We start from the raw sequence: 22,135 nt of genomic DNA, 5'->3' as shown, positions 1-22,135 counted from the left end.
AATCGAAAATGAAACTGATATATCACAGTGCTCTTACACAAATCTATGGTGCAAAACCATGGTGTGCAGTTCTGATCATTGCACCAAAGAACTGTATTGTGAAGTTGGGAAAAGGTGCAGGAAAAAGCAACTCAAATGTATTTATTTATTATTTTATTTATTACATTTTTATACTGCCCAATAGCCGAAGCTCTCTGGGCGCTTCACAAAAATTAAAACCATAATAAAACAACTAACAGGTTAAAAGCACAAATACAAAATACAGTATAAAAAGCACAACCAGGATAAAAACCATGCAGCAAAATTTATATAAAATTAAAATACAGAGTTAAAACAGTAAAATTTAAATTTAAGTTAAAATTAAGTATTAAAATACTGAGAGAATAAAAAGGTCTTCTGCTGGCGACGAAAGGAGTACAGTGTAGGCACCCCAAACCGTTTAGGGCTTTAAATGTCAATACCAGCACTTTGAATGATCAAGGGGTTGGAACAACCCCCCTCGGAGGGAAGGTTGTAATGCCTTAGCTTAGAAAAAAGGCACGATAAAAGAGCACAAAATTATGCATGCAGAATTCTTCCTCGCTCATAATACTACAACTCAGTGAGGCCATCCAATGAAGCTGGATAGCGGAGAGAAATTCAGGAGAGATGAAAGGAAGGACGTCTTCATGCAATCCATCGCTAATGCTGTACCGGGTGTGATGGTGGCTGTGAGTTTCGATGGCTTCAACAGGGCATTCCTGGAGAACAGCCAGAATCACTACTCTGGATGGCTGAAAGCATGGAACCTTCAAGGGCAGGACAGTTTGCCTCCGAGCTGAATATGAGCCAACAGTGTGATGTAGTTGCGAAAAAAAGCAAATGCTATTTTGGGCTGCATTAATAGAAGTATAGCTTCCAAATCACGTGAGGTACTGGTTCCTCTCTATTCGGCCCTGGTTAGGCCTCATCTAGAGTATTGCGTCCAGTTCTGGGTTCCACAATTCAAGGAGGACGCAGACAAGCTGGAGCGTGTTCAGAAGAGGGCAACGAGGATGATCAGAGGTCTAGAAACAAAGCCCTATGAAGAGGGATTGAAAGAACCGGGCATGTTTAGCCTGGAGAAGAGAAGATTGAGTGGAGACATGAGAGCACTCTTCAAATACTTAAATGGATACTGTTTTATACTGTTGTTTTTATATTTTTGATGGTTTTAAATTTCGTATACTTTTTAACGTTCACTGGTTTTAACTTTTGTAAACCACCCAGAGAGCTTCGGCTATGGGGCGGTATTTAAATTTAATAAATAAATAAATAATTGAAAGGTTGTCACACAGAGGAGGTCCAGGATCTCGTCTCGATCCTCCCAGAGGACACGAAATAACGGGCTCAAGTTACAGGAAGCCAGATTCCGGCTGGACATCAGGAAAAACTTCCTGACTGTTAGAGCAGTACGACAATGGAACCAGTGACCTAGGGAGGTTGTGGGCTCTCCCACATTAGAGGCCTTCAAGAGGCAGCTGGACAGCCATCTGTCAGGGATGCTTTAGGGTGGATTCCTGCATTGAGCAGGGGGTTGGACTCAATGGCCTTATAGGACCCTTCCAACTCTACTATTCTATGATTCCATCAGTAAGGCCCTGCACTTGTCAAACAGGCAAAAAGAGAAATGGACACAACTCTGACATCAGAAATGGCCATATTCAGACTCCGGACTTCAGCGTCTCAGGAGTCTCTCTGCATAACCTTGACATGGCCATTGTGGAGCCAAGAAACTTCAATGGCAGATCAGAGCGAGAGGAGGCTGAGCTACAGTTCACCAAGAGGTTCAGTTCTATCAGCAGCAGCTTGAATCGGGATAAAAACTTCTTAATCAAACTACACATGCTAATTGGCTTATCTATAATCAGGACGTTTGTGCTATCAGTCCTGGAAATCATAATGTGATAGTCACTGTCGGTGCTCTGAGCGTTCCATTTCCATCCGGCATCAATGTTCGCGATTTCCCCTCGCCCTCCCATCCATGTGTCCTGTGTATGTACCTGCAGCCCCTGCTACTGCCCCATGTGCCTGATGGAGTGGTATGTAGTCCGTGAAAGCTCACGCTGTCATAAATGTGTTACTCTTTAAGGTATCACAAGACTCAATGGCCCTGTTCAGATGTCACTTTGGGGGACGTGGTTATGCTAACCATGACGCACTGTGGTTACCACTTACCACATCTAGTGCTTCTGCCACATGACCACAGGAGCACAGCCCATTGCATGGTTTGCTTAACCACACCCTAACCAAGTACCTCTCCACTGATCTCTTCAGTCCTTTGACTGGTCATCCCAGTGTCCCTTGCGGAAGGACAGCCATTTCCTAGCTGAGGCTAGCGGCCATGTTGAGGCTGTGGCACCCACGGGTTATGTAGCAACGTAGCCACCATGGTTAGGGAAAATGGCTGACACAAAATGGTTAACCAGCATGGCTTAGAGTGTCATCTGAACAGGGCCCCTGTGGTTCTTATGGAGTTATTCTTCATATTCATGGTCATATTACAATATATAGCTATTAGAGTATTTGGCGTGCATATGGGATAGCGTGTACTTGGGGCCACGTTGTAACGTGGGGCAGCATGAGTGTGCACATGGGCTGCTGGAGTTCTGGCCCAGCCCTTGCTGGATCACATGTGCTCAAAATGTGGAAACGCTGGAAGCGGCTACCGGAGGCAACCGTGCAGCTGAGACAGGAGCAAGCGTTGGCTTCTTTGGCACAAGGCGAAAATCCCGGCCTGTCAGCCACGTCTGTGCACGGAAAAGGGAAGGATGCGTCACTGCTCCGACGGAGGTTCTCACGGCTGGAGTGACTTGGATGGGCGGGCCTCACAGCACATGAGAACAGGCGCCCACACTCCCCACCCATCTGGGTCTGTGCATTGTGCTTCTGTGACGCTTGGCCTCCAGAATTCAGGGTGTATTTTGTGTCTGATGTGGGTTCTTGCTTTGCTATCTGGAAGACAAAAGGTGTTGTGGCATCTTCACGGCTGAGGGACTGCGGTGTGGCCTGGGCAGGTGGAGGCTAGCAAGGCACCAGAGTCTGGGCGGTCCCAAAACACTGGGGTGCAGAGAGGAGGCTGCTGAGTCCAGCAGACAGCTGGCCCTGGCCAGAAGAAGCCACCCGGGAGGAAGGCCTGGCTCTCTCAGCAGAGCCAGGGCCTGGGCACTTGGGCCCTCCCAGATGAGGGCGAGGAAATGAGATGGATCCACCTTCCTGGTGTCAGGCATCCCGTGCAGAATCCCACGCATGCTGCTGTGCCTACCCCAGCAGCAACTTCCGAACACGTGCAGTCTCCATCGGGATGGATGGGGCCCTTGCACCGTCATTTGCACATGGCAGTGCGCCAAGCACCTTTCCTCACAGCTGGGCCAGAGGAGTCTCCTTGTCCAGGGGCCCAGGGGCCCGGCTCGCCTGCACTGGTGCTTCTTCAGGCCCTGCTCCGCCTATCTGTAGGCAAGAGGTGGCCCCAAAGGCACTGGTGCTGGCAACCCTCTACTCCAGGGCTGGCTTCCCGTGCCCCATTCAAAAGGCCGGCCCATCCTTCCTTCCAAGTGGTCCTGGAGAGAGAGTCCCAGGGGCTCTGTGCCCAGGTGTGGCCAGGCAGGGCCCCCAGGGTGGAGCAGCGTGATCCCCCTCTCGGAGCTTGTAAAGGGGCCACAGGTTGGAGTCTCTCTCTCTCTCTCTCTCTCTCTCTCTCTCTCTCTCCCTTCCCACAGCCAACATGAGAAGCCAGGAGCTGCCCTCACCCAACCGACCGTGGGCTGCTCCTCCCCCATGCAACCCCTCCCCCCGTTCCCTTGAGGACAGAGGCCGAGCCAGGGACCCACTCGCCCCACCCCCTTGCCAGCCAGACTCCCTGCCCTCCTGCATCGCAGCCATGCAGGAGGTTGTGGTGGTCCCTGCCCTCCGCCCCGCCCCTGCCAATGGCCCCTCGGCTGGACTGCTCGGAGCTGTTCCTGGATCTGCGCTGATAGCAAGCAGGGGCAGGAGCGAGAGCCGCAGAAAGCCCTGCAATGAGGAGGGGGGCGCGGGGGGGGGAGAGAAAGCTCGGAGGGGGAGGAACAGGGGCTCCTGGGACAGTGTGGTGGGGAAGGAGCTGCTGGCTGCGTCCCTTGAGCGCCCAAACCTTCGCGCTCCCTCCGGTGATCTCTTAAACTCCCTAAAGCCGCCCAGATCCATCGCTGTGCGCTTGAGGCTTAGCTGACGCGGGCCGCCCGGAACAGCAGCCGGAGGGGAGGGGGGAGGCGCTCCTCGAGCAAATGATCGGCTCGCTGCCCTCGGAAAGCGGCTCTGTAAGGACGGCTCCCAGGGCAGGCGAGCAAAGGCCGCCGCTGGGAGTGAGCGACGCCCCGGGCCGGCTGAGCCTCGACGGCCGTTGCCGAAGCCTGGGCCAGGGCGCTCAGGGCCTGCCTGGAGCCCCTCCTGACCTGGGACTCCGCTTTCTCCAGGTGGGGGGCGAATCGTCGCCTCTTCCGCCTCAGCCCAGACAGCGGGGGGGGGGGGGGTGCTGGGGCCTCCCTGTCCTCGGGGAAAGCGGCCCCCAGGCAGGGCTGCCTCGCAGGTGGTGGCGGGGGCCGTGTGCGCGCCAGCGGCTGAGGCCCGGTGGCCCTCCAAGCCTGTCGCAGCGGGGGGGGGAGGCTTCCCGAGTCGCCCCTCGCCTGGCCACCCCCTCGGGTGCCCCTGGGAGGAAGCCGCGGGCCACGTCTGGGCCTGCAGGAGGCCGAGCAGCAGCTCACTCCCCGGGCGGGCTCCCCGCTGGCTGCCCACCCCGGGCGGGCGCCTGGGCCCCTTGCCCGCTTTCAGCCGGTTCCCGGAACGCCGATGCTTCCTGGGCTTCCTGCTCCCGGCCAGCTAACCGGAGCGCCGGAGGCCAAAGGCCTTCGTCGTCCCGGCTGCTGGGAGCTGTCCAGGGCACGTCAGCTGACGCTGGCCGGACTGGCGCGGCCGGCTGGGGCCAGAGCGCGGCCGCGGCTGAAGCCTGGAAAGCGCAGGGGAGCGCCGCCAAGCCTGCATCGGTGCGGGGGAGGGGGCTGTCCGGGCAAGGAGGGGGCTTCACGCACACACACACACACACACACAGACGGGGCGGGCGCGCGTGTCCGTCTCTCTAGTTCCAGCAAGTCTGCTCTTGCTTCGTGGCACCGAGAAGCAAACTCCCGTTTTAGCCCTGTAGTCGAGACGGTGCTTTGAAGTGAGTTTTGAAATGCAAAACGCCGCATGCTCGGAGTGATCCTTTTTGCAGTTAGGGTTAGCAAACAGGTTTGGTTTGGCTTCGCACTCGCGGATCAGGCACGTAGGAGCTGGTCTCGAGCGGGGGACGGGGCGGGGGCGGCCAAGAGGGCGGCGGCGGCGAGAGCTGTGCGTCGCGGCCGTTCCAGCTGAAGCGCCGCGCATGGGGCGTCAGACCGTGAAGCCTCCCCGCGCCCCGGGATCTCCTGCCCTCCCGGGGTCCCGGTCACGCTTGTGCGTCGCCCTGGACGGAGACGCCCCCTCCCCCCCGCACCCCCCCCCCGAAGGCTGCTGAACAGGAATGTCAGTGACGAACGGAGGCGCGCGGCTCCCCAGGGTGGGGTGCGGAGGCGGGCGGAGTTTCGAAAGGGAAGCAGACCGGCCGGTCTGAGGCGCGATCCCCGTTGCTTAGCAGCACAACCCAGCCCTGCGCAGGATCAAACCCGGCGCCGCCCGCCCCAGCCTTCTCATGCGCGCAGCGGGGCGCGGGGGGGGGCCCTTCGCCAGGGCTCGCCTTTCTCTCCACGGAGCCCAGGAGGAGGCGGGCCGGGCCGAAGGCCAGCGCACGTGTGAACGTGGGGTCGGGGCTGGGGGCGCGTTCACGTGGGGTCAGGAAGGAAGGCGGCTTCCCCCTGCGTGCCCAGCTCGACCCCAGACGAAGACAACACCCATCCTGATCTGGTGCTACGCTCACGGGCCGCCCTTCGCCGACCCTACCTGGCCCCGTCTACTACACCGTCCAAGGGTTCGCGCAGGCAGAAGCCGGCACTCTCCTGTTGGCACCTGAAGGCCCTTCTGCAGGGCGGGCAGCCGGGGCTCCAGCGCGGAGCCAAAGCACACGCCCCCGCGCCCCCGCCCGCTCCTCTCCCCCGGCACCAAATGCCCAGCCGCCGGCAGCCCAGTGGAGCCCAGCCAGGCCTCAAGGGTCTGGAGAGACAGCCCGAAAGTTTCGCGCGGCAGGCCCCCGAGCGGAGGAGCCGCGCCCGCCCTCCCCAGGCCGGCTGTCCGCCGTCGTGGGGACTGGCAGTCAAAGCCCAGGCAGGGCGCCAGCTGGCAGGGAGCAGGGCGGAGCGGGGCCCCAGGCCAGCAGGAGGCCCCGGGCAGGAGGCCCCGGAGCCTAGGCCCCTCGCGGGCGGCAGGGGGCTGGAGGGGAGGGAACGGACGCCCCTCTCAGCCCCCTTTCCGCCATGGGGCAGGAGCGGGTGGGTGGGCTGCTGGGGGAGTGGGAGGCGGTGGGCAGCGAGGATCCTGGCTTCGGGGACGAAGGCGGCGGGGCAGGGCGGCTAGCCCTACCGGAGAGGAACGCTTCCAGGCGTCCCCGTGCGACGGGGCTGGGTGGGGGGAGGCATGCCGAGCGCGCGCTGCTGAGCCCTGGCGCCGCACGTCGAGGGCCGGCCGGCCGGCCTCCCTGCCTGCCTGCCCGCCCGGAGTGCAAAGCTCCGCTGCCTCTGTTGATCTTGGCATCCCAGCGCATCCCATGACCGGGGTGAAAAGCAGCAGCGAGTAGCTGCTTGACAGAGCGCTGCTCAGCGGGACGTGTCTGGATGCGCCGGCGGGCGAGGGCCGGGGCCTCCCCTCCCTTGCGGGAACGGCCCCGGCGCTTCTCGAACAGCCCAGCCGGGAGGTCACGCAGCCCTCCTGGTGGGACCCTCGGCTTGCGCTCCCAGGCCAAGGAGGGTGCAGCATTCCGCCTCCCCCCCCTCTGTGGGCGCACCCCCGCCTCTTTGCCCAGGGGCTGCTCGGGTCCCAGCAGAGGAAGCAGCAGCGAGGGGACGTGGATGGATCTGTGCTCCCCCCCCCCCCGGTCTTGAGTAAACTCAGTTGCACCTTCCTTCTTAGCAGCATCAGTGCACAGCCACAGCCACACCACTGCTGAGAAGGGAACCGGGCCAACGGGCTCGCTTCGCTCCAGCAGGGCTTGCCTTGGGGCCAAAGCGGGGGACAGGAAGCGGCTTTGAGGCCCTTCCCCTGGACTCAGGTGGTGGGAGGTGTCCTGGGGGCGTTGCAGGTGTGCCTTCTGCCGAGGCATCCCAGCCAGCAGCCCCCAAACCCCCCAGTGTGGGCAGCGCGGAGACACTGCCGCCGCCGCTGCTGCCGCCACAAAGTCCTGTTTGTCCTGGCAGCTCCAGGAATGGAAGGCATCGGAGGCATCTGCCCCACCCGAGACTCAGCTGCAGTCCCTAGCAAATCTCCGGCCCCCCCCCCCGCTGCCACCTTCGTGTGAAAACACACCCACACCCACACACGCACACACACGCACATGCTGCCCTGGGCAAGAAGGGCCAAGCTGCCTCCACGACCCTGGGCAAAGACCCCTGACAAGCCAGCATGTCAGCCAGCAGCCGAGCCTTGCGAGCGAACCCCCTCGCCTGGGCATCACCGCTGGCCTGCCTTGCGCTGAACACGGGGCACGCAGGGAGGGGGCGCACTGCACGCGTTTCCCTAGGACCGATCTGGAGCATGGATGAAACCTGAGTTTGGCCTGAGGGGGCTGCGCCGTTTGCAGCGAGCTGCATTTTGAGGACCCTGCAGGTCACTGATGGGAGCCGGGCGTGCTCGCTTCTCGCTTCCGCTCATCCAACAGCCGAGCATACAGACCCCCACCAGCACCACCACTGCACTCCTGGTTCAGAAGCTGTGTCAAACCCCCATATTAGAGGTGGGCGACACCTGGGCCCTGGGTTGTTGCTTTTTGGGTTTGTATTTTTTAAACCCATTGCCATGCAGCTTCTGCCACCAAAATTCAGTGGTGGGGCAGCAGGGGGGGCAGCAGCAAAATACACCCCCCTTTTAAAGGGTAAAACAGAGGTTTGCTGCAGCAGAAGACGAAACTGCAAAATTTGCCACCATACTGTCATACCTTCAAATATTGGTGGCAAACCTACCATTCGATCTTTTTAAAAGGGGGGTATTTAGTAGCTTTTCTGCTGCAGCCCCTGGCGTAGTAGTGGCAACAGGGGCAGGGGTGTGGCCCTGCGCCCCCCCCCAAGATTCTGCCCATCCCTCCCTATCTGCTGATGTAGCTCAACAGTGCCCCCTAGACCATCTGGTAACTTGGCACCATGCTGGGAAGCCATTAGAACAGCCTTTCTCAACCTGGGGCGCTCCAGATGTGTTGGACTACAACTCCCAGAATGCCCCAGTTGGCTGGGGCATTCTGGGAGATGCAGTCCAACACATCTGGAGCGCCCCAGGTTGAGAACCACTGCATTAGAACATCAGAAGAGCCCTGAGGCTGGATCAGACCAAGGGTCCATCTAGTCCAGCACTCTGTTCACACAGGGGCCAACCAGCCATCGGCCAGGGATGAACAAGCAGGAGGACACGATGCAACAGCACCCTCCCACCCATGTTCCCCAGCAACTGGTGAACACAGGCTTACTGCCTGGAATACCGGAGGTAGCACATAGACATCAGGGCTAGCAGCCACTGATAGCTTTCTCCTCCAGGAATTTATCCAATCCCACTCTAAAGCATCCAGATAGGTGGCCATCACTACAGCTTGTGATAGTAAGTTCCATAACTCAACTCTGCGCTGTGTGAAGAAGTCCTTCCTTTTATTTGTCCTGACTCTCCCACCAGTCAGCTTCATGAGATGACCCCCATTGGGTTCTAGGATTTTGAGAGAGGGAGAAAAATGTCTTCCTATCCATTCTCCATACCATGCATAACTTTGTAGACCTCTATCATGTCTCCCCTCAGCCTCTTTTTCCAAGCTAAACAATCCCAGTTGTTGTAACCTTCCCTCATAGGGGGGATGCTCCAGCCCCTTAAACTTTTTAGTTTTTGATTGATTGATTGATTGAATGATTGATTGCATTTCTATACCGCCCAATAGCCGAAGCTCTCTGGCTTTCCAGCTCTATAATATAGTTTTTTAGGTGTGGTGACCAGAAATGTACACAGTATTCCAAGTGTGGTCGCACAATAGATTTGTGTCTGATACTGGCAGATTTATTCTCAATTGCTTTTCTAATGATGCCTAACATGGAGTTTGCCTTCTTGACAGCGGCCGCACACTGGGTGGACATTTTCATCGAGCTGTCCACCACAACCCCAAGATCTCTTTCTTGTTCGGTCACTGCCAGCTCAGTTCCCATCAGGTTATCCCCCCGGCCCACGTGCATCATCTTCCACTTGGCCTGAGAACCAGACATCCTTCTCCCGTGTTCCACTCTGCCTTGGGAATACATCTGACTTGGCTCTGACTGGCCTTCAAGGGACAGGGGGAATTCAAGTTTGCACGTCCAGCAGCCATTGCTACCCGCCCTGCCCAGACCAGTTCCTAGCAGGCTCTCGTTGGTTTGCGTGCCCCCCTCTGCTCGCCATGGCCAAGGGATCCCCAGCTCTTGGGCACCTCCAGCACTCCTTCCTTGAGCCCATTGCAGACCGGGTTCCCTCGCTGGCCCAGAGGAGCGCCTGAGCCAGGCTGCCAAGGAACTGGTGCCTGGGTGTCTCCCCGGGACGTTCGCACTTGCTCTGCTTTGGTTCTCAACCAGCTTAGACCTGCTGGGCAGCTTTAGGCAAGTGAGAGCTTCAAGGGCAGGAGGATCCATGGGGAGGCGGATCGGGCGTTCATCTCGCCTTGTTCCCCTGGCTGGTTTCGAACCATGGTCTCACCCCCACAGAGCTCCACTGCAGCTGGTCATGGGCAGGGGTGTGTGTGCCCCTTGAGCTGCGCTGGGCCCTGGAGGCAGAAAGAGGATTGCTCCCAGTGAGCCAGCCGTGTCCAGGCCCCCTCTGCCCACTGCTGGGAGTTTGCCTCCTGAGTCCTGCCAGCGGGTGAGTCAGTTGTGGGTGGCAATCCAGGCCTTGGCACAAAGGGGGCTCCATGTGCCTTAAATGGCTGCAGAGGTTTCCCTGAATTTGGCAGTTCAGCTCCAGGGCTGAGCTTGGTGGAGTGACGGGGAGAAACTGCAGAGGTCCCACAAAAAAGTGGAGGTGGGGCGAGAACGAGGGCTGGGTGGGATTTTTAGCTGGACAATGAGCTGAGCTGGGGTTGGGGGTTGGGGAAGGGGCTGCCCTGGTTGCCTCTGGGGTGGGGGGTCTTTGGCCTTGTAGGAGGGCCTGTTTGCTTTCACCAGGTCCTACTGTACATCTTAACAAAAGCAAATGGCATCACCAGGGTGGCCTCCAGGCTTCTCTCCTCCAGGAGAAGCCAAACTCAGTCGCACCCCTTGCCTGGACCCTGACCACAAAGAGAGGGTGGAAGTGAGCAACAAGGCGGTTCTGGATTTTTGACATGGGAACTCAGGCAGGGTGTGGAGTGGGAGGATTTCTGCCTGAAGCGCCTTCCTTCCTTCCTTCCTTCCTTCCTTCCTTCCTTTCTTTCTTTCCTGCATTGTATACCTCCTAACAGCTGAAGCTCTTGACAACAATTCTGCTTTGCCTCATGCTATTGTACACACAAGTATTTGCAGCCTTTAAAGATATTGGAAACCCCCAGTCTCTGGCCAACTGCAGCAGGCGCTTTGCCAGGAATCCCTTTCTCTCTCGCTCTTGTGCCTGCAGACGCTGCCATCCAGGCCTGCTGCCACCACCGCTGCTCTGCTGCCGCCACCCTCTGACTGCTGTGTTACGCAGCCAGTGTCGTCCTCAACACGCTGACTAGTAGGCTGTGTACTTTGCTGTCAGTCATCCTATTTGCCCTCTGGGGAAGTGGGTGAGGTTCGCACCTTTAGCCTGCTGGTTTGGTTTCCTCTTGAATTCATTCTCCAGAACCCGAAGTCTCCATGTGATTCAGTGCTGGGGAAGGGGGGGGGTCCCTTTCCTGCTTGTCCTCCATTCCAAATGGCCCCTCTTTGCCTTTTTGGGAAGCTTCTCTTGACTTTAATGCAAGATGCCCATTTCCCCTCCCCACTTCTAGCCCCATCATCACAACCCTATACCACCACCAGGACCACCTGCCTGCTGTACCTTGGTGGGGCTTCCTCCTCCTCCTCCTCCTCCTCCTCCTCCACCACCACCTCCTCCTCCTCCACCTCCTCCTCTTCTGCCTGATGGAAACAGGGTGCTGTATGCCTTAAGGTGGATGTCTGCATGGAGCAGGGGTTGGACTTGATGGCCTTATAGGCCCCTTCCAACTCTACTATTCCATGACCAGAAGGACCCACCTGGGCCCAATTCAGCCCCAAAGATCACCTGCCAGCCCCCAATATCCTGCATTTTGGCAACTGCTTCTTTTACAAAATCCTGTAGTGATTTTTCTCCATCTTGGAAATTCTCTTCCAGGAAGTTCATTTTGGTTTTGAGGCGCCTTCTGTTTTCCTCGGCGGGATTTGCTGCACCAGCATGTGAGGGCTGGGAGCAGGCTCCTACCTGACGTGTCATTTGCTGCCAGAACATACTTCTGGGGTGGATCCCTCTTTGACAGGCAGTCACAAGAGATGGTTCTTCCCACCCACAGTCCTTTGGCTTGATGGCTGCACCATTCATAGGATGGCAAAGTATTAGATTGGGTGGGTTTCCTTGCACCCTCCTTAAACTGGGGTATGGGTATGTGTGAGGGGAGCAAGTTCCTTGGCACCCCCCTCACCCTTTGCCTTCAGTGCCTCCTGGTGCGCTGGTGATAGAGAACTGTGGACAACAGCTGCCCCACCCACCCCTTGCGCCGCCTGCCCCACAGGCCCATAGCCCCAGGATGCTTCCCAGCGGTGTGTGCAATGGCAGCGGCACAGCACAAGCCTGCAGAAGGGGCCGCTCTGGTTGGGAGCTTCTTCCCAAGCAGTGCCCCTCAGCTGAGGGTTTCACTCCTCTCTGCCAGCAGCTGTCATGTCACTTTTAACACCTCTGCGGAAACCCACAGAAGCCTCCCAGATCTCGGCATAAATCTGTCAACTGGGCCCTTCCTTCATCTGCCCGTGTCAGGAGTTGCCAGCATTCTTCTTGCACTGCGTACACAAAGGCTCTTTTAATGTTCCTGCAGATAAGCGCAACGTTTCCAAGATGATTCACCATTTCCCTAGGAAATGGGCCATGATTTCAGTGATGAAACCCTTCTTCTTCTGGCTGGTCCTGTTGGTGAAGAAGGCAGTTCTAGGGTTACTACTAGGGGTGTGCACGGACCCCCCGCTCCGCTTCACTTGCAGATCCGCCATTTTCCGGAGCGGGTCACTCCGCTCCGCCCCCGCTCCGCCCACTTCCGCTCCGCTCCGCTCGGAGCTCCGGATCCGGATCCGGAGCTCCGTTTTTGCCCCCCCATAGGGTTGCATTGAAAGCTAAAAAAGTAAACAACTTTTTTTCCGTTGAAGTTAGAAACCTCACGTTTGGCACCATGACACCTCATGGGCGTATACACACACACGCCAAGTTTCAAGGCAATCCCATCATCCCCTGATTTTTGGCGAATTTTTGAAAATCGGGCACCCCATTCACACCCCTTGGGATAGCTCCGTCAATTTGCATGTTAGAAACCTCAAACTCGGCACCAGGGCAGCTTATCCATGTGTCCACATGCACGCCAAGTTGCAAGCAAATCCCATCATCCCCTGATTTTTGGCGCGGCTCTACCCTCTAACGCACCACCCATAACCCTAATTCACACCCCTTTAGATAGCTCCGTCAATTTGCACGTTAGAAACCTCAAACTCAGCACCATGATAGCTTATCCACGTGTCCACATGCACGCCAAGTTTCAAGGCAATCCCATCATCCCCTGATTTTTGGCGAATTTATGAAAATCGGGCACCCCATTCACACCCCTTGGGATAGCTCCGTCAATTTGCATGTTAGAAACCTCAAACTCGGCACCATGAGAGCTTATCCATGTGTCCACATGCACGCCAAGTTGCAAGCAAATCCCATCATCCCCTGATTTTTGGCATGGCTTAACTCACCCCAAATTGTCCCATTCTACAACTACGTCAATTTGCATGTTTGAAACCCCAAAGTCGGCACCATGATAGCTTATCCACGTGTCCACATGGACGCCAAGTTTCAAGGCAATCCCATCATCCCCTGATTTTTGGGGAATTTATGAAAATCGGGCACCCCATTCACACCCCTTGGGATAGCTCCGTCAATTTGCATGTTAGAAACCTCAAACTCGGCACCATGATAGCTTATCCATGTGTCCACATGCACGCCAAGTTGCAAGCAAATCCCATCATCCCCTGATTTTTGGCGCGGCTTAAACTTTTTAACTCACCCCAAATCAAGTCCCATTCTACAACTACGTCAATTTGCACGTTAGAAACCTATCCTTTGGTCCCATGACAGCTTACCCATGTGTCCCCATGGACACCAAGTTTCAAGGCAATCCCATCATCCCCTGATGTTAGGGGAACTTTTGAAATTTGAACACTCCAGTATGTCAGGGATTTAAAGTTGCAATTGCAGACAGCTCAATGGGGCCAGTTCCAAGGCAATCCCAACATGCCACGAGATAACCCTAAATCTTCTGGCACATTTGAAAAAGGGATTATTGAATTTGATAAAGTCTAAGTGAGCGCAGGAAGGACTTCTCCCCTTAGTCAAAGCAAGACACATACACCATCGCTGCAAGGCGGGAAGGGGAGAAGGGAGGGAAAGCAGGCAGGCAGCATGCATTGTAGTGCCGCAAGGATGGCTTGAGCACTAACGCATAGCAAACCAACCCATAAGTGGGCGCAAAGTGAGGCAAAGATGGCTGGTTGTTTCTTTCTAAGCCAGCAGTTACGCCTTGAGGGGCACAGAGGAGGACGACTGGGAGCAAGCGTGCCGGAGGGTGCTGGCCACGAACCGCAAAGCCCATCTCCCAGGCACCAGGCGGGCAGAGCAGGCGAGGAGTCAGTCCTGGCAGATGCCCCACCACAGCAGCACCCCGGGGGAGGCGGGCAGACAGGCAGGCAGGCATGGGTTGGCGGGCCCAGAAAAGCTGGTACCTTGCACAAGTAAGCCATAGATCTGTGGGGGAGTCAGTCCCAGCAGATCCAGCTACCTCACAAGGACGGCTCCCAGGCAGGCGGGCAGGCGCCTCCACTGTAGTGGCTGTGCTCAACTCGGCGGGCGCACTACAAGACGAGTTGAAGTGAGAGCTCACTTCTCAGGAAACGTAGTGGCTGTGCTACGGGAGATCGGTGGACTGCTGGAGCTTAGCTTTTTCTCTGAGGGGAAGTCCATGAGTTGAAGTGACAGCTTGCTTCTCAAAGACAGGGTTACAGCGGAAGAGGGGTGGGACGAGACCGGGGAGAGAAGCTCGACCAGTGACTACTACTAATCCCCACATCCTGGAGGACCACAGCATCCCACACAAAGTGGCTGTGGTGAAGTCAATGGCTGTCATGAGTCGAAGTGAGTGCTGACTTCTCAGGAGGAAACTTAAACTGTCCCTAGTATGCACTAAGTGGCTGTGCTATGGGAGTTCGGTGGACTGTTGGAGTACCAGCCGCAATTGGGGAAGTGAATGAGTTTCAGTGAAAGGTTGCTTCTCAAAATCAGCACACAGATCAAGGACTCCTTTTGATCCCCGAGCTATCTAAAGGGTGACCCGTGGACTGCTGGAGTTTTCCTCCGGTTCCCGGTGGCTGGGATGGGTCTCGGCTTCTCAAAGCCATGGCACTGCTGCATATGCAGTGCAGCTTCTCGAAAGAGAGCTGTCCCACGGAAAAACGGTGCATTACTGGAGCTTAGCTTTTTCTCAAAGGGGAAGTCAATGAGTTGAAGTGAAAGGTTGCTTCGGAAGTCTATGGCTTTCATGAGTTTCAGTGACAGCTTGCTTCTCAAAGAGGGCGTTACAGCGGAAGAGGGGTGGGACGAGACCAGGGAGAGGAGCTCGACCAGCTGCTGCGACTAATCCTCACCCACATCCTGGAGGACCACAGCATCCGCAGTAGTGGCTGTGGTGAAGTCAATGGCTGTCATGAGTTGAAGTGAGTGCTCACTTCTCAGGAAAATTAAACTGTCCGTACACACTAAGTGGCTGTTCTATGGGCGATCGGTGGACACCTGGAGTACCACCCGCACATAGGGGAAGTCCATGAGTTGAAGTGACAGCTTGCTTCTCAAAGATAGGGTTACAGCGGAAGAGGGGTGGGACGAGACCGGGGAGAGAAGCTCGACCAGTGGCTACTACTAATCCCCACATCCTGGAGGACCACAGCATCCCACACAAAGTGGCTGTGGTGAAGTCAATGGCTGTCATGAGTCGAAGTGAGTGCTCACTTCTCAGGAGGAAACTTAAACTGTCCCTGTGCAGTCAGTGGTTGGGGAGAGAGGCACGGCCAGCTGCTGCAACTAATCCTCCTCACCCACATCCTGGTGGAACAAAGCATCCACCAGGAAGTGGCTGTGGTAAAGTCAACGGCTGTCATGAGTCGAAGTGAAAGCTCACTTCTCAGGAGGAAACTTAAACTGTCCCTATGCACTAAGTGGCTGTGCTATGGGAGTTCGGTGGACTACTGGAGTACCAGCCGCAATTGGGGAAGTCCATGAGTTGAAGTGAGTGCTCACTTCTCATTAAACTTAAACTGTCCCTATGCACTAAGTGGCTGTGCTATGGGCGTTCGGTGGACTGTTGGAGTACCAGCCGCAATTGGGGAAGTGAATGAGTTTCAGTGAAAGGTTGCTTCTCAAAATCAGCACACTGATCGGGTCACCCAGAGGACCACAGCCTGTACGTAGTGGCTGTGCTGAAGTCAATGACTTCCATGAGTTCAAGTGAAAGGTTGCTTCTCAAAGGCGAGGACTCGCCTGTTTGCTTCTCAAAAAACCATACTTCTGGATCAGGGAGTACGTCTTCCACTCCCAGGGCACTCCAAAGGGCGACCCGTGGACTGCTGGAGAGAGGCAGCCTGGCTAGTGGTGGTGGTGGTGCCAGGCATTGCCTTGCCCCCTGCTTGCACCTCACCTAAACGTGCAGTCAATCATGGACAAACGGTTGTAAACCGCCCAGAGAGCTTCGGCTGTGGGGCGGTATATAAATGTAATTAAATAAATAAATAAATAAATAAATAAATGGAGTCTTTTGGAACTGGGTGGAAAACTATCCGGATGAGTTGACTAAGCTGTACCGGACGCCACAGAAATGAAATGAACTCAAGTGCGGTGCTTTGCCCTCACAGTCAGTCACACACACGCACGGTGACAAACTCTGCCTAGTGCCTACAGAGAAAAAACCAGCCTGCCTGAACTGTAGTGTGCCTGCCAACCCAAGGAGGGGTGGAATTAAAGGGAGCCTGCCTGTCACTCCCACGAGGGCTTGAGGGTGGGGTATCCCAGCAGGGGGAGATTGCCCTTCAGAAAGACCAGCTGCTCCACCAAGTCCGGCTCCAAGCGAGAGCGGTGAGGGGTCACTATGTCGCCCGCCATAGAGAACACCCTCTCGCTTGGAACACTGGTGGGTGGGCAGCTGAGTCGATCCATGGCCACCCGCGCCAGGTCCGGCCAAATCTGAAAACGGGATGACCAGTAGGCCAGGGGGTCCATGGAGGAGTCCTCGATGGGCTCTGACAGGTAACGCTGCACGGTGGCTGCAGCGTCATCCTGGCTGGTGGCTGGGGAGGGTCTCTGCCCAAACACGGTGTGCAGAGCCTCTTCCCAATACCCCTCGCCTGTGCTGCTGCTGGGAGGGATGCAGGTGAGGCTGCTGCTGGTGCTGCTGGTGCTGCTGCGGGGAGGGGTGGCCTGCTCCTCTGCCTCACTCTGCCCCACCCTCTTGGCCCATGCCGCCCGCACTTCGCCCACCAGCGTTTCCACCCAGTGCTGCCTGCTATTTGGCCCACAAAGCCCATCCTTCACACGAGGGTCGCACATGGCTGCCAACATGTGGACCCTGTCGGTTTGGATGGGCTCCAGCCTCCGCGTCACGCCGTCCCTCAGCCTAGTCACCGCTTCGCGGACCTCGGGCTCGAAGCGCCTGCCGGTGACGGGATCCCTGTACTCCAGAAAGTCGCCCATCTGTTTCTGGAGATGCCTGCATACAGGGATCACCTGGCTGAGGAGGGCAGAGCTTTTGCTCAGGGTCTCGGTGGCGTTCAGGAACGGCTTGAGGACCGCCACCAGCTGGGACATGGCGTCCCACTGCTGCTTGCCCAGGTGGTGGACGCCCATGTCCCTGACCCTGAACAAGTCGTGGATGGCACGCTGTTGCTCCACCATCCGCTCCAGCATCAGGTAGGTGGAGTTCCAGCGTGTCACCACATCCTGCACTAGCCTGTGCTGCGGGAGATTCAACTCCTCCTGCTTCTCCCGCAGCAAGCGACTGCCCTTGACGCTGTGGTGGAAATGGCCTGCCACCTTTCTGCAGCTCTCCAGGAGGTTACGGATCCCGGACAGGGGACCGAGGTTGGGCTTGCTGCTGCCCATCCCAAGGCCATCCCTCACCACCAGGTTCAAGACGTGCGCGATGCAGCGGACGCCCTCGAATCCGCCGTCGCGCACCGCCTTCACCATGTTGGCTCCCCCGTCCGTGACCATGTAACCGCGGGTGACCTTCTGCCCAGCTAGCCACCCATCCACCATGCGGTTCATGGCCTCCGTAATCTCCCCTGCCGTGTGGGACTGGTCCATCACTTGCGTGTGGAGGAGGGCCCAGCAGTAGCCCTCCTTGCCAGTCCCTGTAGTGCTGGATCCTTCCTGCCCCACGGCTGCCCACCAGTGTGCCGTCAGGGACAGGTAAGCGTGCACTCCGCCCTCGCTGGACCAAATGTCCGAGGTGAAGTGCACCATCCGTGCCTCTGCCTGGCACAGACGACCCAGCACTAACTCCCTGCAGGAACGGTACAGGGAAGGCACCACCCGCCTGCTCAGGGTGGTGCGACACGGCAGCTTATAGTATGGCACCACAAGCGCCATCAGCCTCTTGAAGCCTGCGTTGTCGACGAGGCTGAATGGCTGGTCGTCCAACGCCACCATCTCACCGATTGACGTGGTGATCTGGGAGGGCGTTGGAAAACGCCATCTTGTGGTTCCATACTTCCCCCACCCCATTTCCGGCAGGGTTGCCTGCCTAACCCTTGTGGGGATGGGAGATGGAGAGCTGAGAGTGGAAGTGCCAGCAGCAGCAGCAGCAGCAGCAGCAGCCGCCGCCTTCGGCTTTCCCCTGGAACCAGTCGCCTTGCCCGCCTCTTTCCCCAGCAAGACCGACTGGTGCTGCCTCTTAAGATGCATCTTCATGCTGCTGGTTCCATAATGCCCTGTCGATGAACCCCTGCTTAGGCTGAGTTTGCAGTGGCGACAGACAGCAAAGCGGGGATCCGCTCCCAACTCAAAGTGGTCCCACACGATGCTTGTCTTTCGTTTCCGTGGTGACACCACCAATTGCCCGCCTGAGCTCTCTGGTGTTGCCACAGAAACAGGGGTGTGGGATGAGACTGGGGAGAGAGCCTCGGCCTGCTGCTGCTCCTCCTCAGCCCCCACATCCTGGAGGCCCACCGCCTCCTCCTCCTCCTCCCCCCCCTCCACTGTGCTGAGGACCTCGTCTAGGTCCATCATCGGGCTCGTGGGCTGAAAGGAGAATGAAGGAGTTGGGGATACTCCTCCTCCTCTAATGGCACTGCTGCCACGTGCCTCTTGCAAACGGGCACTTTTCCCATTCCCACCCTCAAAAAGAGAACGCCGGGCACAAGTTGCAGAAGAGAGTGGCTCTGCCTGCTGCTTGTCCTGCTTCTGTTTTGGAGCAGTCAGCCAAGGAGTTGCCCGTTTGAGTTTCACAGGAGGAGAGGAAGCCTGCTTACTGCTGGCAGACTGAGCCTTGCTGCTTTCAGCACGCCTGCTTCCTCTTTTCATGATGACTAACAAAATATTAATACTACTAATACTATGTATAAGGTACTACTAAGAATATGTATAAGAAGATATAATATGTTTAAATGTAGGGAAATGGGACAAGAACAATAAAATATACTACTACTAATATGTATGAGAATATACTAATATATATATATATATATCTACTACTAAGAATATCTACAAGAATATAATAATATGTTTAAGAATATTACTAATAAATGTAGGGAAATGGGACAAGAAATGGGACAACCACTACTATAACAAGAACAAAATATGAATACTACTACTACTAATATGTATGAGAATGTATACTAATAGACTACTAAGACTATGTCAAAGAATATAATATAATATGTTTAAGAATAGGGAAATGGTGTGCGTATGCTTTCCCCAAAATGCTCAATCTGTGGCTGCCTGTTGAACTTGACAAAAGCAGCCCACTCCGTCGAAGTTACACAGAGAAGAAAAAGAGAATCCAATTTTTTTGGTATATTTGGTATATAGAAGATAGAAGGAAACACAATCAGGATTTAAGAGAGGGGAGGGGGGAAAAGAACCAACCACTACTATAAGAACAAAATATGAATACTACTACTAATATGTATGAGAATGTATACTAATAGACTACTAAGACTATGTCAAAGAATATAATAATAATATGTTTAAGAATAGGGAAATGGTGTGCGTATGCTTTCCCCAAAATGCTCAATCTGTGGCTGCCTGTTGAACTTGACAAAAGCAGCCCACTCCGTCGAAGTTACACAGAGAAGAAAAAGAGAATCCAATTTTTTTGGTATATTTGGTATATAGAAGATAGAAGGAAACACAATCAGGATTTAAGAGAGGGGAGGGGGAAAAAGAACCAACCACTACTATAAGAAGAACAAAATATGAATACTAATATAATATGTATGAGAATATATACTAATGGACTATGTGAAAGAATATAATAAAATATGTTTAAGAATATAAATGTAGGGAAATGGGACAAAAAGTGTGTGTATGCTTTCAAAAGAAAGCTTTCACAAAAGCAGAACAGTCAGGCTTTAATACAGGGAAGGGGGGGGGCAACCAACCCAACCACACACTCCAAAATTCAAAAATAAAGTTTATATTAAATCAAAGTAAGGGGAAAACACAGGGCAAACTAAGCTACAAGTCAGAAAGAAGCAAACAAACACACACACGCGCCAAACTAAACCTATCCTAATCTATCTCCAAAGTCCAAAGCAGGAGCACTAACTAACTAAGTGTTCCCTCCACGAACGCCAACCCACAAAGAGACACAAAACAGAAAGTTCTCAGGGTGGGTCTGCCTTAGTCCCCCCTCCAACGCTGGGATTGGAGGAGGATGCTTTCTGAGGAGATCAATTCTCATCAGGATTGGGAGTTGAATGTGCCTGTCATCGCTTCCAAAAAAATAAAAAAATAAATAAAAAAAACCCAAACCCCGATTTTTAAAAAAATATTGCACGTGAACCACAGCACGCAGAAAGTTGAGAGTGGTCTCAAAATGACCCCCATCCACGACTCTCTGTGCACAAGAATTTTCAGAACGATAGCTTAAACCCCCCCCCAGTTATCCCCGATTCTTTCCCTCAATGCAATCCTATGGGCGAAAAGCCGAAACGCAGTTTGAGCCCCGCGGTTGACCCGATTTTTAAAAAAATATTGCACGTGAACCACAGCACGCAGAAAGTTGAGAGTGGTCTCAAAATGACCCCCATCCACGACTCTCTGTGCACAAGAATTTTCAGAACGATAGCTTAACCCCCCCCCAGTTATCCCCGATTCTTTCCCTCAATGCAATCCTATGGGCGAAAAGCCGAAACGCAGTTTGAGCCGCGCGGTTGACCCGATTTTTAAAAAAATATTGCACGTGAACCACAGCACGCAGAGAGGTGAGAGTGGTCTCAAAATGACCCCCATCCACGACTCTCTGTGCACAAGAATTTCCAGAACGATAGCTTCAAAAACAACGTAGTTATGCGCGATTATTTGCCGCAATGCAATCCTATGGCGAAATGTTTTCAAGATGGCGACCGGAGCGCTCCGACTGAACTCGGAGCTCCGAAAAATGGTCGCTTCTCTTCGCCTTGCTTCTAGGGGGTCCGCGGTCCGCTCCTACTCCGCCTCTGGGTAAGGCGGAGCAGGCCAATCCGCTACTGCTTCTACGCTCCTAATCGGAGCGGAGCACATCCCTAGTTACTACAGGTGAATTAGGGTAGATTCCTAGAGCACAGCCTGGACCACTTTTCTTGGATGAATTTCAAGTTACAGTTCAAGGATGTTGAACTTCCATATTAGATCCTTGTTTCTCTTGATTTATAAAACTGTCCTGCTGCGTCAGGGTGGTGGTAGTGGTGGTGGTGCTGTGACCACTCCTGAAGAAAACCTCCCTGGACCTGGAAAACCTTAATAATTTTAGGCCAGTGGCAAATGTTCCTTTCTTGGCAAGGTCCTTGAGTGGGTGGTGACCAAACACCTCCACTTTTAGAAGAGACTGATTATCTGGATCCATTTCAGTCACACTGGGTTTTGCACAGAAAAAGTCTTGGTCTCCCTTTATGTTGACCTATTTTAGGAGACAGGGGAGCGCGGCTCTGTTGATTCTCTTTGATCTCTCAGTGGCTTTCAAGACCATTCAGGGCCAGGGCCACCATTAGGCCAATTAGGCAGCCGCCTAGGGCACAGACCTCAGAAGGGCTCAGTAGTGCCTTTTAAGGGTCACAGTTTTATACAAATTAGCTGTTTTAAGAAAAAAAAACACAATAAAAGGAAAATATAATAGTTCAGAAACTCTTCTTGAACAGCTGAATCAAAGCTGGCAATTATTGGTGTGTGTGTGTGTGTGTGTGTGTGTGTGTGTGTGTGTGCGCGCGCAAGTAGCTCACCTTGCCTAGGGCGCAAAATAGTCTGGCACCAGCCCGGAGACCATTGACCATGGTCACCTTCTGGGATGACTGTTTGAGTTGAGAGAGGCAGGCACCGACTTGGAGGATCAGCTCCAGAAGGGAATACTGCTCAGTCCCGTGGATTCTCCAGTATGGGGCTCTGCAGGGGGCAGTTGTGTCCCCCATACATCTACATGAAACCATCAAGTGCACAGTCATCAGTATGCTCTGTTTCACCCCTTCCTCTTCTTCATGTGAGGCTGTGGACGTGCTAAAAGCAGTAC

Source organism: Elgaria multicarinata, chromosome 7 (genome assembly GCF_023053635.1).
Source record: "Elgaria multicarinata webbii isolate HBS135686 ecotype San Diego chromosome 7, rElgMul1.1.pri, whole genome shotgun sequence".
In the NCBI taxonomy this organism is placed as follows: Eukaryota; Metazoa; Chordata; class Lepidosauria; order Squamata; family Anguidae; genus Elgaria; species Elgaria multicarinata.
The sequence above is the reverse complement of the archived record's forward strand: the minus strand, read 5'-3'. Positions refer to the sequence as shown.